General features: G+C 43.8%; 1 protein-coding gene across 2 annotated transcripts in view; it reads right to left on the bottom strand.

Moving 5' to 3' along the window:
• LOC126252873 (sodium-coupled monocarboxylate transporter 1) overlaps positions 1–18565 on the bottom strand; it is a 360467-nt gene extending 341902 nt beyond the window's left edge. The window contains exon 1 of one of the 2 annotated variants that reach the window (XM_049953830.1): positions 18463–18565. The gene's annotated coding sequence lies outside the window, so the exon portion shown is untranslated. The remainder of the gene's footprint in view (positions 1–18462) is intronic. The other variant, XM_049953829.1, reaches the window with a different exon arrangement.
• Positions 18566–18783: the final 218 nt, after the last annotated feature.

Below are 18783 nucleotides of genomic sequence, written 5' to 3'. Positions count from 1 at the left end.
AAGGGCTTTCGTTTTGCCGAAGCCTTCCTCCTGTGGTGTTCTAGTGGTGATATGTGATGTGTGTTTCCTAGGAACACATCTGTCGTACGTCACTCATGCAGTCTCCTAATGTAGTTCGATATGCATCTACAACATAGATGTAGCTTGCAATTGTCTTAAAATCATCTAACGAGGACAACACGCTAAGAGACAGGCAATAATTGCCCTAACTGCTAATGTAAAATGATTGGTTGGTTGATTTGGGGTCATCGGTCCTATTGGATGGGGAAGGATGTCAGTCGCGCCCTTTCAAAGGAACCATCCCGGCATTTGCCTGAAGTGATTTAGGGAAATCATGGGAAACCTAATTCAGGGTCGCCGGACGCGGGTTTGAACCGTCGTCCTCCCGAATGCGAGTCCCGTGTGTTAACCAGTGTGCCACCTCGCTCGGTGATGTAAAAAGAAAACCAAGTTATATAATGACGCCGTTAACGGATTAGCGACGGCTCGATATAGAGGCATGTAGCCTCCAACATGGAGTGAAGGAGGACCATTTCTGGTACCTGGTACGGGACCACTTCGAGGTATGATAATTACTCTGCAATTCACACTTCAGTCTTTGGCGGAGTACTCATAGGACCATTCTCAGACTTTTTCTCTGTCGCTCCACTCCAGAATGAGACATCGGGAAAATGAACACCTAAATCCTTCTATGAGAATTCTCGTTTCCCTTATTTTATCACTATCGTCATTTCTCCCTATGTAGGCGGCAGTCAACAAAATATTTTGGCATTCGGAGGAGAAAGATGAGGTTTTAAATTTCGCCGGCCGTGGTGGCCGAGCGGTTCTAGGCGCTTCAGTTTGGAAACGCGCGACCGCTACGGTCGCATGTTCGAATCCTGACTCGGGCATGGATGTGTGTGATGTCCTTCGGGTAGTTAGGTTTAAGTAGTTCTAAGTTCTAGGGGACTGATGACCTCAGAAGTCAAGTCCCATAGTGCTCATGGCAATTTGAACCATTTTTTTTAAATTTCAGGGAACGGTCTGCTGAGGAAAAAAAGTACTTTCTTTTACTGATTACCACCCCAAATCGCGTAACATATCAGTGACCATCTCTCCCCTGCTTTGCAATAATACAAAGCGATGTCCTCTGACAAACCTAACTGGAAAGGGTACCACACCGTGCAGAATTACTCCAGAAGGGGACGGACAGGCATACTGTGGGCGATTTCTTCAGTACATTTGTTGCACCTTCTAGGCTGTTGTGCCAGTACAATGTAATCTTTAGTAAACTTTCCATTACAACACTTTCTATTTGATTGTTGCAATGTAAGTTGTTTGTAATTGTCATCTCTTGGTATCTACGAGGAACTTTCAATAAGTGACGCAATCCTTTCTTTTTTTCACGATCAATTTCGGTTGAAATGTAACATCGTGGAATATCCCTGCTTCAAGCCCTATAGTCTCATGAAGTTCCGACAGGCGGCGTTACTATACGTAGCCTTCAAAATGGCGTCTAACGGAGGTAAGTTCCAAGCAGACAGCTGTGAGTGAGTGACTTTCGGCGGAAAACCACAACATCGCAGATAATCATAGGAGCTTGCAGAATGTCTAAGGAGACCTTTCAGCGAACAGAAGCGTGGTGAGTCCTTGGGGGAGGCGTCTGTCATCATACAGCAAGGTCGCACAAACCTGCCAACAGGCCGCACGCAGCTGTGATGACTCCTGCAATGTTGGAACGTGCGGACACTCTCAGTCGAGATGACGGACGCATCAATCAAACTCCTCACTGCACAACTGGACAAATGGTTCAAATGGCTCTGAGCACTATGGGACTTAACATCTGAGGCCATCAGTCCCCTAGAACTTAGAACTACCTAAACTTAACTAACCTAACGACATCACACACATTCATGCCCGAGGCAGGATTCGAACCTGCGACAGTAGCGGTCGCGCTGTTCCAGACTGAAGCGCCTAGTACCGCTCGGCCACCACGGCCGGCACAACAGGACATCTCTGTTGGTAATCCTGATACACTCGTTCACTATTTGGGGTACTCAAAGGTGTGTGGCCGCTGTGTTCCTCGCCGCCTAACAGAAGGCCATAAAGAGCAACGAAGGACCACCTGTGCGGAATTGCTTGCGCGTTACGAGACTGATAGTGACATTTTTTGTTGAACAGCGTCATAGGCGATGAAAGGTGGTTTCATCAATTCGAACCGGAAACAAAACGGCAGTCCGTGGAGTGGCGCCACATCACTTCTCCTCCGAATAAAAATTTCAAAGCCATACCCTTAGTCGGTAAAGTCATGGCGACGGTCCTCTGAGACTCTGAAGGGGTTATTCTGTCTGCTGCCCTCCCTCATGGTGCAACGATCAACTTTGAAGAGTACTGTGCCACACTTAGGAGACTGGAAAAACGAGTTCAGCGCATTCGTTGCCACAAAAATGCAAACGAACTTCTTCTCCGTGGCAACGCGAGGCCTGACATAAGCATGCGCACCCGAGAGGTGCTCAGAAAACTTCAGTGGACTCTTCTTTCTCATCAAGCGTACAGACCGGATCTCGCACCTGCCGTCTTCCACGTGTCTGGCACAGTGAAGGGTGTACTCCGCGGGAAGCAGTACGTGGATGACGCAGAGGCAGCAAGAGGTTGGCTCCGATGTTGACCAGTGGGGTGGTACGATGCAGGCATACAGGCCCTCCCAGTAAGGTGGTGGAAGGCAGCCATATTGAACGGAGATTATGGTAAAAAAAGGGCTTTTGTAGCCAAAAGGGTGCGGAATAATATGGAGTATTGGAATTCTGAGCAAAACCAGCCTGCCTTCACAAAAAAGGGTTGCATTACTTACTGAACATCCCTCATAGCTGAGTTTACAACAACTAATTCTGTGTTATTTATCGGGTAATGTAAATTTAACTGAGAAAGGAAGAAAGTAAAAGTTCTCCGCAACCATTAAGTTGGCTTTAGCATCGCAGTGGTCTAATAGGCGTGGTGCTACTGGAGGTGGCTTGCCCCTGCTCTCCTCTGATTAAATACGTGATACGAGAACCTACCGTCCAACATGGACTCGTAATCACTAGTGTCAGCTGGCACTTTTCGAATTAACAAACCGTTGTCCTAGTTGAAAGAAGCGATAAGTGAGAGAAAAAATCCTAGGTACATTTACTCGTACTCCACAAAAACGCTTATGCTCCGAGAGCTACTGCTGCCTCGTGACAGTAATTAACAGGCTGTAAATTGGAAAACCGGGAATGAAGAGAATAAATGCGTTTGAAATCTGGTCGTTTAGGAGGATACTGAAAATCAGGTGGACTGGTAAGCCAGTCTGGAGAAAGGGGGAGGAAGGAACATGTGGAATACAATGACACGAAGAAGGGACGGGAAGATAGGTGAAGTGCTAAGACGTCAGCGAATAACTTCCGTGGTACTAGAGCAGTTGTTCCCAGATTTTCTGAAACCATTACAGCCAAGCACAATGAGATGTTACCTAGACCCCCCCCCCCCCCGGTGATCATCAGCATCTCATTAAACTTTAGAATGAAAAAGAATTTTCTTCCAACACTTGCATTTTTAAAACACAGATGATATTTAGTTTTTGGTAGCTGTTTTATTAGTTCTTAGTGTATCGTTAAGTACTCCTTCTCTGAAAAAAGGCTAGCTGTCCACATTAAGGGTAGACACTTGGTACAAAACTTGCTTCCACTGCACCACTCCTCTCCCCGCGACAGCCGCGCGGAGTAGCCGTGCGGTTTAGGATGCCTTGCCACGGTTCGCGCGGCTCCCCCCGTTTGAGGTTCGGGTCCTCCCTCGGGCTTGGATGTGTGTGCGTGTGTGTGTGTGTGTGTGTGTGTGTGTGTGTGTGTGTGTGTGTGTGTGTGTGTGTGTGCGCGCGCGCGCGCGCGCGTATGCGCGCGCATGTGTGCGCGCGTGTCTGCGCATAAGTTAGTTTAAGTAGTGTGTAAGTCTTGGGATCGATGACGTAAGCAGTTTGGTCCCTTTGGAATTCACATACATTTGAACATTTGGAAAGGAACCATGTAGGTGTTCACCCCCAAGCAATACGTGAAAACTAAGGAAAAACTAATCTTAATACCCGGTCCAATTCCCGAATTCGAATCCAGTGCCTTAAACATTGAGCCTTGTAGTTCGTTGGCTCGCTATGGCATCTGTACGGTATCTGTATAATCAGGTGATAGAAGTCGTGGGAGACCTCCTAACATCGTGTCGCACCTCCTTTTGCCCAGCGTAGTGCAGGAACTCGACGTGGCATGGTGTCAACAAGTCGTTCGACGCCTCCAGTGGAGAAACCGAACCGTGCTACGTCTATAGCCGTCCACAATTGCCAAAGTGCTGCAGGTGAAGGAATTTGTGCACGAACTGACCTCTCGATTATGTTCCATAACTGTTCGATGGTATTCATGTCGGGCGATCTAGGTGACCAAATTCTTCTCTCGAAATGTCCGGAATGTTCTTCAAACCAATCGCGAAAACTATGGCCTGGTGATATGGCGCATTGTTGACCATAAAAATTCCATCGTTCTTTGGGAACATGAAGTCCACGAATGTATGCAAATGAAGTAGCCTTACATAACCACAAGACTCACTCCATTCCATGTAAAAACAGCGCACACTATTATGGAGCCACCACCAGCTTGCAGAGTGCCTTGTTGACAACTTGTGTACCATGGCTTCATGGGATCTGCGACACGCTCTAACGCTTCCATCAGCTCTTACCAACTTAAATTAGGACTTGTCTGATCAGGCTACGGTTTCCCAGTCTTCTAGGGTCCAACCCATAGCGTCGCTTGTCCAGGAGAGACGCAAACACCTCTGCTCTCGGTCGTTAAGTGAAGGTAGCCGGCCGCTGGATTGTCCGCGATAAGACGTAATACCCGAAATGTGGTATTCTCGGCACACTCTGTGGATCTCTGAATACTGAATTCCCTAAGGCTTTCCGAAATGAAATGTCCCATGCATCTAGCGCCCATTCCGGGTTCAGAGTCTGTTAATTCCCGTTGTGCGACCATAATCACGTCGAAAACTTTTTCACATGAACAACCTGAATACAAATAAGAACTCCGCCACTGCACTGCCCTTCTATACCTTGTATACGCGATACTACCGCCATCTGTGTGTGTGCATATCGTTATCCCATGACTTCCGTCACTCAGTGTATTCTGCGAATGTTACAAACACTCCAGTACTGCTGTGAAGGAGATCTCCATTAAGCAGAGCTGCCGGTTCACGAGCCTCGCCGCTGCGTGGTGGGCAGCCCCTGCACACGCTACCAGCCATCAGCCCCAGGCGGCTGCCGCTCAAGGCCGCCGACCAGCAGACGACTGATCGGAGCAGCCGGTTGTATAATGCACCCACTAGCCGTTTGTTTACGGCGCGTAGTTGCAGGTCAGTATGCTGAACGTGAAGCTGCGCAATTTCAGTCTCGCCACCATGTATGGCAGATTGCATAGCTGCTAGAGGACGAATGATTCGTTCGTGACGTCTTTTGCAGTTGCAAAAGATGCCATCAATATTTCGCTTGAACTGCAGCCGTTGAGGGTCTAAAGAAGGTATAGGAAACAAGCCTACCAGCTTCACGTAATATTACGAAACCGCTTCCCCTGTTACAGTTTTCGGTAATTTCCAAGACTGATTGCCTATCGATGTTGGAGGGCTCCAAACGATACATATCGAACGTGCGATTGTAAATCGATTATGGAAGTCTCGTGGCGCGCGTTATGATCAATTATTTGTGATCGTCATTTTTATCAGTTTTGCGTTGTTTCTGCAGTTCGTGTACATTACATTCCCGCCGTAATTGTTTGTGATTCCATTGGGAGATCGACTCAGGTTCTCTTGATAGCGAGTGTAATGTCTGCTGCTTCTCACGATTCTTCTGCGGAATGCCTCACATGGAAAACTCTAATTCCATGCCTAACCAGTATAGAAAAATGTTTGACTTTTCGCCGGAAATATGGACTTCTGCCGGACGAGGAAAGGAGGGACTGTGTTGACTGTGGTGCTGCGAAGTCTGTGAAACTTCGTAAGAAGAGTGTGGACACTGAGATTCCGTTGCAATTTCATTGCGGACTTTGCGGAAAGCAGATCTGCATCAGGAGAAACACGTGGTTCCAGTCCTCCAAATTATCGATTCAGACGACCGTAATTCTTGTGTCGTGCTGGATTCGAGATTACACGTTGCAAGCCACAGCATCAGAAACTGAGCTATCGGCAGATACCGTGTGTGACTACTTCGGGATTTGCCAATAAGTGTGCTACGTGATAGTGACAAACGACAGCGTGCCAATTGGTGGACCGAATAAAACAGTAGAAGTATACGAATCTCATATTGCTAGACGAAAGAATCAAAGAGGACGACCTTATAAAACTGAAGTAGATCATAGGTTTTCGGTGAGATAGAAAGGGAATCCCGCAAGTGTTTCGTTGTGAGGGTATTGTCCCGAGACAAGGTGACTTTAGTGGGTCTCATAAAACATTTCATACTGCCTGGAACAAAAGTCATCACAGACGGGTTTCAGTCGTACTGGACTCTCAAAGCTGAAGGGTTTGACAACGAATTCGTGAACCACTCTGTGGAGTTTGCCTCTTCAGATGACGCCAGTGTCCATAATCTGTCACGTCTACCATAAAAAGAGAAGGGTGCACAGGACAGAGGGATGAACTGTACTTGTTCCAGTACCTATACTTCCACAACTTGCGTTTGCAGGGGAAAGTCGACGCATGCGACACTCTGCCGATATTCCTGCGCGATATTGGCAGAGTTTACCCTGGGTACGGGAAAAAAGCAATTGCCCCTGTAACTTACACATCACGCGGACTGTCACAAGACGATAACACCGACGACGACTAGGGTAAGTCATTTCCTTTGAATTTAGAAGTGCTTCTCTTACGCTTTTCTTTTGCCGTTGCTGTAGTGACAACTTGAAATATACTCGTAACGCGCGCCACGGGACTTCCATAATCGATTTACTATGGCACGTCTGATATGTATCGTTTGGAGCCCTCCAACTTCGATAGGCAATCATTCTTGGAAATTACCTAGTTTTTCTAGAACACTACAACATATGTTAGACACGTGAGTCGACTTGTAGGAGAGTCGGCGTTAAGTTGATCCTTGGTAGTTGCAATGGGGTAGGCTCAATCAATCAACGCGATTTAGTAATCATCTCTATGGCAACGCCTCGGTGTTGTCACAGCTCTACAGACGGCTATTGTTTTTGCCTGCTGCCGATTGCGCTTCGCAGTTGAAAGTTGGCAAGCAGCGCCGTTAGCTGTTAGGGATCATCTTACGCCAACTCGACTATAGTCGTTTCAATGAGATAGTTGTCGAACGCGAAGGGTCTAAGAATTTCCATTCAGTCTTATTCATCTCCATTTTCATAGACCTTCTGTGTATTTGTACATATAGAGCAAAAACCAAACAACAGCCGATCTCAACCAGTTCTTATTTTTCTTTAAGCCACGAGTGTTGGTACTTCACTGGTGCCATCCTCAGGCCCCTACACACGCTGTGGTCAGATGAACCACAAAGCTTGGTGTAATGCAACAGGAGCCGTGAGATAAATCTGGATCCGTGAACATCAAAAAAAAAAAAAAAAAAAAAAATGGCTCTGAGCACTATGGGACTCAACTTCTCAGGTCATCAGTCCCCTAGACTTAGAACTACTTAAACCTAATGACATCACAAACAACCATGCCCGAGGCAGGATTCGAACCTGCGACCGTAGCAGCAGCGCGGTTCCGGACTCGAGCGCCTAGAACCGCTCGGCCACCACGGCCGGCGTACCGTGAACATCGTTGTGGAGTGAGCACACCAACGGTCAGGCAGAAAATATGTAGACTGGCAGTCAACAACAACGAACAACAGTTGTAGTCTAACCTTTGGGATACTAACTTCAGAAAAATATTTACGGGATACAGATTTATTTGCACCCAGCTTTGTGGTACATCTGTTCACATTGTGCACAGGATGGCACCACTGAAGTCCAGAAATGGTAGCTTAACGAAAAACTGATTGAAATACTACTGTTTGGATTTTGCTCTGCATGCTGTTTAATCGGGGCGTAAGGTACAGTGAAGCGACTCTAACAGCCTCTCCTGTACAAATGTCAACCTCACCTACCCGAGTTGCAGCTAAGGATTGCTGCACGGTACACCCTGTTATTGCTAACGAGGCTCTGACGACCGAATGTTTCCCGGGATAAGGAAACCCCCCCTATCAAGTGCCAACGGTCTCAAAGAGAGCGGATGAGCGGATAGAGGCAGGGCACTCTCTTGTCCTTGGAGTGAGAAATTGCTCCTAAAGGCGGAAGAACTTCACAGTCAACGGCATAGGATGGAGAAGGCAACGGGAAACCACTCCATTAAAGATCACTCAAGATATCCCAAGAATCAGTAGCGCACCATGCCAGAATCTTCTGTTAAACATAAATCCGGAGTAATAGTCCCCCAATCGGATCTCCGGGTGGGGACAATGGAAGGTCAGGCAAAGTTGAAGAATACACTAAAAATAGCAACATGGAATGTAAGAACACTCCTCCAATGCGGGAAATTAGAGAACCTCAAACTAGAGATGGACAGAATGGGAACAGACATAATAGGAATATCTGAGATGCGATGGCCTGAACCAGGAGACTTCAGATCAGGAAATTATCGTATCATTCATACAGGTACTAACCAAGGAACAACTGGAATCGGTGGAGTTGGAATAATTCTAAAAGGAAAACTCGGGAATCTAGTCACAGGATATGTGCAATTTAACTCTAGGATAATACTAGTCAAAATTGGAACCAAACCAAAGAACACGGTAATAGTACAAGTCTATATGCCGACATCGGCAGAAGAAGACGATGTAATAGAAACAGTGTATGAAGACATCAACAAAGTTATAAATTATGTTAAAGGTGAAGAGAACTTAATTATAATGGGAGATTGGAATGCTAGTGTTGGAGAAGAGAAAGTTGACGGAATTGTAGGGAAATATGGTCTAGGAGATAGGAACGAAAGAGGAAGCCGGCTAATTGAATTTTGTGCCAAAAACAAGTTGGTCATAGCGAACTCCCTTTTCAACCACCATAAAAGAAGAAGGTACACGTGGAAAGCCCCAGGAGATACTAGAAGACACCAAATCGACTATATATTAGTAAAATCGCGTTTTAAAAACCAAATCAAGGATTGCAGAAGCTACCCGTCTGCGGATATTAATAGTGATCACAACCTTGTAATGATGAAATGCTTACTCAAACTCAAGCGATTAGAGAGAAAAACGAACAAAGTATGGAACAGAGATAACCTAAAGTCTGAAGAACTAGTGATCCCTTATGCACGGAAAACTGATGAGATGGCATCAAACATTATTCCCGGGAGTACTAACGAGGAGTGGAAACAAATCAAAGAAGGCATACATAAAGCAGCAGAAGAATTTATTGGGAAAGCCAAACCTGTAAACAGGAAAGAGTGGATAACACCTGAAATAATTTGTCTAATGGAAGAAAGAAGACTATACAAAAATGCCTCTGACGAGCAAAGCGAAAACAAATATAGAAAGCTTAGAAACCAAATAAACAGAGAATCTAGGAAAGCAAAAGAAAATTACCTCAACAGCATTTGTAAAGAGGTGGAGGAAAACATGGTTAAAGGAAAAACTGACTTGGCCTACAGAACAATAAAACAAAACTTTGCTAAACGGAAAGTAAAATCTTCAGGAACTATAAAGAACAAAGAGGGCAAGGTACTATTTGGATATGACACGCTGAAGAGATGGCAAGAATACATTGAAGAGCTATATCAAGGAGACCCTCTAACAGATAATATGATAGAATTAAGCGAAGAAGTAGAGAAAGAAGAACTAGGGGACACAATTCTGAAAGATGAATTTGAAAAAGCACTAAAAGAACTACCAGATAAGAAAGCGGCAGGTGTTGATGATATACCTTCTGAACTAATTAAGAAATCAGGAGACAAAATGAAAGCTACATTACTGCAACTCATACAGAAAATATACAAAACAGGTGAAGTTCCTGAAGACTATCAGAAATGCATCATATTCCCCATACCTAAGAAAGCATCTACTATGGACTGTGAAAACCATCGAACACTCAGTCTTCTTTCACACGCATCAAAAATTCTAATAAGAATAATTTTGAAAAGAGTTGAAAACCAATTGAATAGCACTCTAAGTGAAGACCAATTCGGTTTTAGAAGCGGTGTAGGGACGAGGGAAGCAATCCTATCTTTAAGACTAATAATTGAGAAACAAATTTCCAAAAACAAACAAGTATTTATAGCCTTCGTAGACCTCGAAAAGGCATTTGACAATGTTGTATGGCCAGAAATGTTTAGAATTCTGAAGAAGGCTGGTCTGAAATATAATGATAGAAGGATAATCTTTAAAATATACCAAAATGAAACAGCCTTAGTTAAGAAGGAAAACAAAGAAGAAACAGCAAGAATAAGGAAAGGAGTGAGACAGGGATGCCCACTATCTCCAGTAATTTTCAACGCATATATCCAAGAAGCAATAGATAAAATAAGAGAGAATATTGAAGTAGGAATAAAACTTAACGGAATGAAAATAGATATGTTGCGATATGCAGATGATATCGCCATAATTACAGAAAGGAAAGAAGATTTAGAAGCCGCACTCAATGAAATGGAAAACACCTTAAAAGAACAGTATGGAATGAAAATAAATAAGAAAAAGACTAAAGTGATGGTGAGTGGCGCCCTGAACTACAATGAACCCATACGAATAACAATAAAGGGAAAGAAACTAGGGCAGGTTACAGAATTTAACTACTTAGGTAGCAAAATAACAGCAGATGGAAGGAGCAAAAGTGACATTAAAAACAGAATACAACTTGCCAAAATAGCATTCAATGGAAAAAGAAACTTACTGACGAGTAGAAATGTTAGTTTAGACGTAAGAAAGAGAGTCATGAAAACCTATGTGTGGAGTACAGCCCTTTACGGATGTGAAACTTGGACTAGTGGAAAAGAAGAAAAGAGAAGATTAGAGGCATTCGAAATGTGGTGCTACCGGAGAATGGAAAAAATCAGCTGGCGAGACAAGGCTACAAACGAAGATGTCCTCAGAAGAGTGAAAGAAAACAGATCTCTTTGGCGAAATATACAGAAAAGAAGAATAACCTTCATAGGTCACATTTTACGGCATAACAATTTCATTAAGAGAATATTAGAAGGAATCATTGAAGGAAGAACTCGCCGAGGACGACCTAGATTAAGCTACATTCAACAAGTAATAAATGACATCGGGTGCCAGACCTATGCAGATATGAAGAAGAAAGTTGACAAAAGAACGGAATGGCGTGCTGCTGCCAACCAACCTGTGGGTTGATAACCGAAGAAGAGAGAGAAGCTGTTTAATCAGCCGCTGTCCCGAGTCCATGATGGATCCGAGAGGTCTTTGTAAATTGTCTGAATACTTTTTCGCAGCAAAATGTTGCGGAAGTCAATAAATGGGCTTGTCTTCAAGCTAGTCATCATTTGTTCTTTTGGCAAAATTAATGGAAAGAGAAATAGCGATTAACTATGCACATCCTCAGATTGAGCAAAGGTGGGAGAGAAAACTGGCCGTATCACAAGTTAAAAGTCATCCTAGGGTACGCTGCCAATGGCTTACGGAACCACTTCTCCTCTCAAACTCTATACGCAATGTCTTAAACTCATCGATAGTATCCAGAGAGTAGAATTAGAGGACACTATTCAGCGAAGAGGTCACCTACACGAAAGCTGACTTTATTATGGATATCAGAGTTTTATTTTCACGAGAACATACATAGAAAAGGCAGCTTAAACCACTTGACAAAGGCAAGGTCTCTGGTTCTGATTGTACACCTGTCACGTCTCTTTCACAGTATGCTGATACAATACTTAGCCATCATATACAACCGTTCGCTCGTCGAAAGACCCGTATCTAAAAACTGGAAAGTTGCACTAGCCTCACCGGTACTCAAGAAGGGAAATAAGACTAACCTGCTGAATTATAGGCCCATATCGGAACGTCGATTTGCAGTAGGATTTTGGAACATATACTCTGTTCGAACATTATGAATCACCTGGAAGAAAATGATTTATTGACAAAAAACTATGAGTGCTATCGACAGGGAATGTCAAATTGATTCCAAATACTTATATTTCCAGTAGGGTTTTGACACCGCATCTCACAAAAGGCTTGTGGTCAAATTATGTGCTTATGGAATATCGTGTATTATGCGACTGGATTAGCAATTTCCTGTCAGAAGGGACACAGTTCGTAGTAACTGATGGTAAGTCATCGAGTAAAACAGAAGTAATATTTAGCGTTCACCAAGAAAGTGTTAAAGCTCTCTGCTGTTCCTAATCTGTATAAATGATTTAGGAGACAATCTTCCATTTTAGATTGTTTGCAGATAGTGCTGTCATTTACCGTCCTGTAAAGTTATCACACGATCAAAAGCAATTGCAAAATTATTTGGTCAAGATATCTGTATGGTGCGAAAAGTGGCAAAGATTCTAAATAATGAAAAGTGTGAAGTTATCCACATCAGTACTAAAAAGGATCCACTAAATTTCGGTTACACGATAAACACATAAATATAATGGATGTAAATTCATGTAATACTTAGGGAGTAAAATTACGAATGACAAACTGAAGCAGTTACGTAGATAATGTTGTGGGGAAAGCAAACCAAAGACTGCGATTTGTTGGCAGAACACTTAGAAAATGCAACAGGTCTACTAAAGAAACTGCTTACACTATGCTTCTTTGCCCTCTTCAGGAGTATTGCTGTAGGTGTGGGATTGGTGGAAGAGAGTGAAAAAATCTAAAGAACTACTCCTCGTTTAATATTATCGGAAATATGGGAGAGAATGTCATAGATGTGATACGTGAATTGGGGTGGCAGCCATTAAAACAAAGGTGTTTTTCGTTGCTGCAGGATCTTCTCGTGAAATTTCAGTCAACACTTTCTCCTCAGTGTGTGAAAACATTTTGTTGGCGTACACCTACATAGGGACCAATGATCTTCATCATAAAATGTGACGTATCAGAGCTCGCACGGAAAGATTTCGAGAGTTGAACGGTAGAGAAAAAGCTTGAAGGTGGTTCGATGAACCCTCTGCCACGCACTGAATTGTGAACTGTAGAGATATCATGTAGATGTAGAGATGAAGTTTTCTGAAACGAGAAACTTTCTTCAAGATACAAAATAAGTGATTAGCGTTGTGCCACTCTCTAACCACGTAAAGCCGATCTCAAACCGAAGTTCAGTTCAAATGGTTCAAATGGCTCTGAGCACTATGGGACTCAACTGCTGAGGTCATAAGTCCCCTAGAACTTAGAACTACTTAAACCTAACTAACCTAAAGACAACACACACATCCATGCCCGAGGCAGGATTCGAACCTGCGACCGTGGCGGTCGCGCGGTTCCAGACTGTAGCGCCAGAACCGCTCGGCCACCAGCGGCCGGCCGAAGTTCAGTTAATATAATTCTGTCACCCCGTCTTGAGATTCAAACAAATTTTTCGTAAGCAATCTGATTAAGAAATTAGCCTAGATTACGTAAATATATTTTGCAGCAGTGCAACGACACACACCCCCACACCCCAACACACACACAGACAGAGAGAGAGAGAGAGAATTGGGAGGGGGGGGGGGAGATTAATGTTCTAACCCTCTGCGCTTGAAGGTCATACCTTATATCAGAACCAATAATGTCACTGTTACAACCTTATTCCTCATGTGTGGCCTGTGCACAGCACGTATCGCATTTGTTGTAACTCAGTATTGGGGCAACAGGAACTTTCGTTCCTGTTACTCGCCATTGAAGTGCAAAGTAGCAGATTCATCACCAGACATAATACTTTTTCAGTTCAGATTGGCCTCCAGGTACAGACAAATTTCTCTTCATTCATAGTTAAAGGCGTGAAGTACTGACGCTGCTTGGTTGGTAGAAGTAAAATTGAAGTGATATCAGGTGTTCCCCAGGGAAGCGTCCTGGGACCTCTGTTGTTCCTGATCTACATAAATGACCTGGGTGACAATCTGAGCAGTTCTCTTAGGTTGTTCGCAGATGATGCTGTAATTTACCGTCTAGTAAGGTCATCCGAAGACCAGTATCAGTTGCAAAGCGATTTAGAAAAGATTACTGAATGATGTGGCACGTGGCAGTTGACGCTAAATAACAAAAAGTGTGAGGTGATCCACATGAGTTCCAAAAGAAATCCGTTGGAATTCGATTACTCGATAAATAGTACAATTCTCAAGGCTGTCAATTCAACTAAGTACCTGGGTGTTAAAATTACGAACAACTTCAGTTGGAAAGACCACATAGATAATATTGTGGGGAAGGCGAGCCAAAGGTTGCGTTTCATTGGCAGGACACTTAGAAGATACAACAAGTCCACTAAAGAGACAGCTTACACTACATTCGTTCGTCCTCTGTTAGAATATTGCTGCGCGGTGTGGGATCCTTACCAGGTGGGATTGACGGAGGACATCGAAACGGTGCAAAAAAGGGCAGCTCGTTTGTAATAGGGGAGAGAGTGTGGCAGATATGATACGCGAGTTGGGATGGAAGTCATTAAAGCAAAGACGTTTTTCGTCGCGGCAAGATGTATTTACGAAATTTCAGTCACCAACTTTCTCTTCCGAATGCGAAAATATTTTGTTGAGCCCAACGTACATAGGTAGGAATGATCATGAAAATAAAATAAGAGAAATCAAGCTCGAACAGAAAGGTTTAGGTGTTCGTTTTTTCCGCACGCTGTTCGGGAGTGGAGAGGTAGAGAGATAGTATGATTGCGGTTCGATGAACCCTCTGCCAAGCACTTAAATGTGAATTGCAGAGTAATCATGTAGATGTAGATGAAATACATACGTATCGTTTTTCCATGAACTTAATAAATACAACAGATACACATTCCAGAGGCTTTAATCATCAATAATATACAAGAGTCTGCCAACGCTGGGGTAACTTCCGATTCCGAGACTATAAAGATGACGTGGTTTTGAGGCGAAGAACTCGTCGAGCCGTGTCCGGAGTGCATTTTCGTCCGGAAAGAAAGTTAACTGAAGGTTGTCCGATAGAGACTAGAAAAGATGAAAATCAGGGGGTGCAAGATCAGGTGAATAAGATAGGGACGGAATGGCTTCCCAGTCCATCCTCTGTATAATGTTTTTTTGTCAGTCTAGCAGAATTCGGGCGGGTCTTATCGTACTTCACACAGTCTTCTTAGTCGACGTTCTTGGACCGCGTCTGCAAGACATCTCAGCTGTTGACAGTAACTGTCAGCAGTGATGGCTACATCTCGGGGAAGCAATGCGTAGTACACCACACCGTCGCAGTTCCACTAGATACATAACATTACATTTTGTGGATGCGCGCAGGTCTCTGTACGGGGAGCTGCTGCTTTGTTTGGTTAAACCATTCCTCTCTTTTGCTTACGTTAGCATAAAGACACCATCTTCCTTCACCGGTAACGCTACAGGATAGGAATCGTCGGCTTGAGGAGCAAACAGAGATGGACGTATGGCCACCATCTAATTTTTGTGATTTTGGTCTAGAGCATGCAGTAGCCATACACCAGATTTTTGGATCTTCCCCACTGCGTACAAATGCCGCACGATGGTGGAATGATCACAGTTCATCACATTTGCTGGTTCTTGATTACACTGATGTGGATCAATATGTATTAATCCGTTTAAACGATCTTCAACAAACCCCGAAGGTCTTCCTGAACATGCAGAGTCACTAAGGTCGAAATGATCTTCTTGAAAACGAAAAAATCATTTTCTTGTCGTGCGCTGTCCAATGGCATTATTCCCATACACGGCGCAAGTGTTTCTGGCTGCCTGCGCTGCTGCCACCCCTCTACTGAACTTAAACAGAAGAATATGTCGGAAATGTTCAGATTTCTCCACTTCACACTCCATTTCCTAGTGTCCACAGCTCCACTCCATAAAAAATGGCTCTGAGCACTATAGGACTCAACATCTGAGATCATCAGTCCCCCTAGAACTCAGAACTACTTAAACCTAACTAACCTAAGGACATCACACACATCCATGCCCGAGGCAGGATTCGAACCTGCGACCGTAGCAGTCACGCGGTTCCGGACTGAAGTGCCTAGAAACGCACGGCCACCGCTCCACTCTATCTCCAAATGACAAAACGACAATACGTAAATTGAAGTAGCAACAGTAAACTACAAACAAAAAAAAGACAATCGATAAATGAACCATAGCAACCGGAATACCAACATGCAAAAGAAAAACGCTAAGAACTTGTGCACCAACGTAATACGTTTGTGCACTGATTACCGAAATTTTCTTTCTGCAGTTCATTGTCGCAAAGTCAGTCATAGCATAAATTACTTCACCGGATTTTGGAAGCGACAATGGTGTCGACAAAGCCAGTGTGTGCGCCGGAGCCGTGAGAACATCCGGCAGCCAGAAAGACTTCTTCGAGTCTCGCCAGTCTGCCAAGGTTAAAGTTTAGGAACAAGTAGACTTTTCAGTGTCTCTATTGTCCTCCGCAAAGTCTCTTGTTTTCAAGTGTTAAAGTTGAGGACATCTTCACACGGGTGTTAGCATCATGCTTAACATAAGCTTCAGTCATCTCTATGATTAGGGCCATTTAGCTTCACTACTGCTAAGCTGTCCATTGTTGTGACAAGCACGAATTTCAACTTGGTGCGCACGCAGTTCATTACGAATTGCTTTGTCGGCTGTGATCGGGCACCTAGATACGTCGCCCCATGACCCCAGAAGTTTACTCTCCGTATTCTGTTTGTCTACAACTGGTCCAGAATACAGACTGTTGCTGCGAGACGCGTCTTATCCATCGCTGCTATACATAGAGAAAACAGGCGCTTTTAAGTACTTAGGACTATTTCCTACATTAAATTACACAATATTCGACAATGTCTAAAAACGCATGCCTTCAACAATAAACATTAGGCCTACGGAGACTACATTCGCAGCGAAAAAGAGTTTATTACTTTTCGGCTTTTGAAAAATAAGTTCATATACCAATACGAGTATTCGAAATCATGACCTCTAATCCTTTTACCGAAGTATATATCCAAAACAAAAAGGCTCTTGCAACCTTACATTTATGCCCAAAGCATTTAGCTTTGCTTAACAGTAGCACGTTAGCCTTTCAAGTATGTAGTATATACACAAATATTTTCTTGTGTAAGGATATGTATTCTCTCATACTCTCACATCCTACCCGACAATTAAATTGCTTCTTGTAATCATTTGCATTTAAGTGTATGAAAAATACATTACAGACGATCAAAAACAGTCCGACCGAATGTTCTCCTGTTGAGAAATGAGAAGGAGCGATCATTTTACTTGGTAAGAAACTTTCTACAGCCACATCGCATAAATATTTCTTCATTTTCCACAACGAATTTCGACAGACTTTTATGTCATCTTCTTGTTTGTAATATACTGCATATACACGGAATATATCTCCTATCATGATTTATGGTGTAATATTTGAGAAAAAAGTTTTTGATTTGGCGTTACAAGAACCGGAAATGGAAACTGTACACCTTAGAAAATTTTTGTGCAAAACGCGTTCATCGTGAGTTGGAAATGAGCTGCCTTTTATCTACTAATAAGACAACTTGGCATGAGGTTCCAACTCACAATGAACACCTTCTGTAAAACACATTTTTAAAGACCTGTATATGTACAATTTGTGTTTCCGTTTCTGGTAATGTACAACAAAAAACTTTTTTCTCAAACATTGCGTCATAAATCATAGTAAGAGATATATTCCAAGTACATGCACTGTGTTATAGACCGTAAAATAACAGCAAAGTCTGTTGAAACCGGTCGCTGAAAATTAAATATTTATGTGATCTTGGCTGCAGAATATTTTTTTCTTTTTTAGCAAGAACAGTCCATGAAAGGAAACAACATATCAGACGCAAAACGCAGAGAAGCAGAAACAAAAAAGCCTTCGTTTCAAAGAAAACTGCAGTATGTTCTAACTTCCTTACAATAGAAGAGCGATCAGTAACGATTAGACTTGCTTAAACCCTACAACAATCAGTTTGATGATTTGCTTCTCTCCCAATTATTTTTATTAGTCTTTTCATCTCGCCTCAGATCTTACGATTTCATCCATACTCTGATTTTGATTTTCCTATCCGTTATTTTCATTCTACCATTCCATTTCTATACTTTTCGCAAACCTTCAAACACAGCTGCAGAGTCAAAAACTCTTTATCGTTCTCTTGCGTGAAGAGGAGCATCACAAAACGAAACTGTAGTTTTTCACATTTGTTCGAGACTGATACTGGGTCACAATGGAGAATGTGCTATGTATCACGACGTGCATCACAACAAGGAATTGATATATTTACTGTTGTTGTTTGTTTAGAAATTGCCAGCAGTTACAGCGCGCGGCTATTTGTAAACACGGACGGGCTCCGCGCGACTCACCTGGCGTGTGCTGGAGCGGCGTGGTGGCGGGTGCCCGACCGACGCTCTCCGCGAGAGCAGGAGACAACACCACGCGCTAACACGGCGACGTCTCGCGACGGACTGACCACGGCGTAGCCCCGCAGCGAGACCCATGCCGCCGGAGCGGGCGAGCGCGCATGCGCGCACGTGCCGGGGGTTGTCTCGTCAGCGCTTCCCGTGCGACGCGGGGGCGGTCGCTTCCGCGGCCTTCACTCGGTTGGCTCCGCTGCCCGCCACAAGCCAACGGGCGAGCGGCCAGATCGGCCGGTTGTTGGACTCCACAGCATCGCGGTTCCCGTT

This window comes from Schistocerca nitens, chromosome 4 (assembly GCF_023898315.1).
Source record: "Schistocerca nitens isolate TAMUIC-IGC-003100 chromosome 4, iqSchNite1.1, whole genome shotgun sequence".
Taxonomy (NCBI): domain Eukaryota; kingdom Metazoa; phylum Arthropoda; class Insecta; order Orthoptera; family Acrididae; genus Schistocerca; species Schistocerca nitens.
This window is presented reverse-complemented; position numbering and strand designations above follow the sequence as displayed.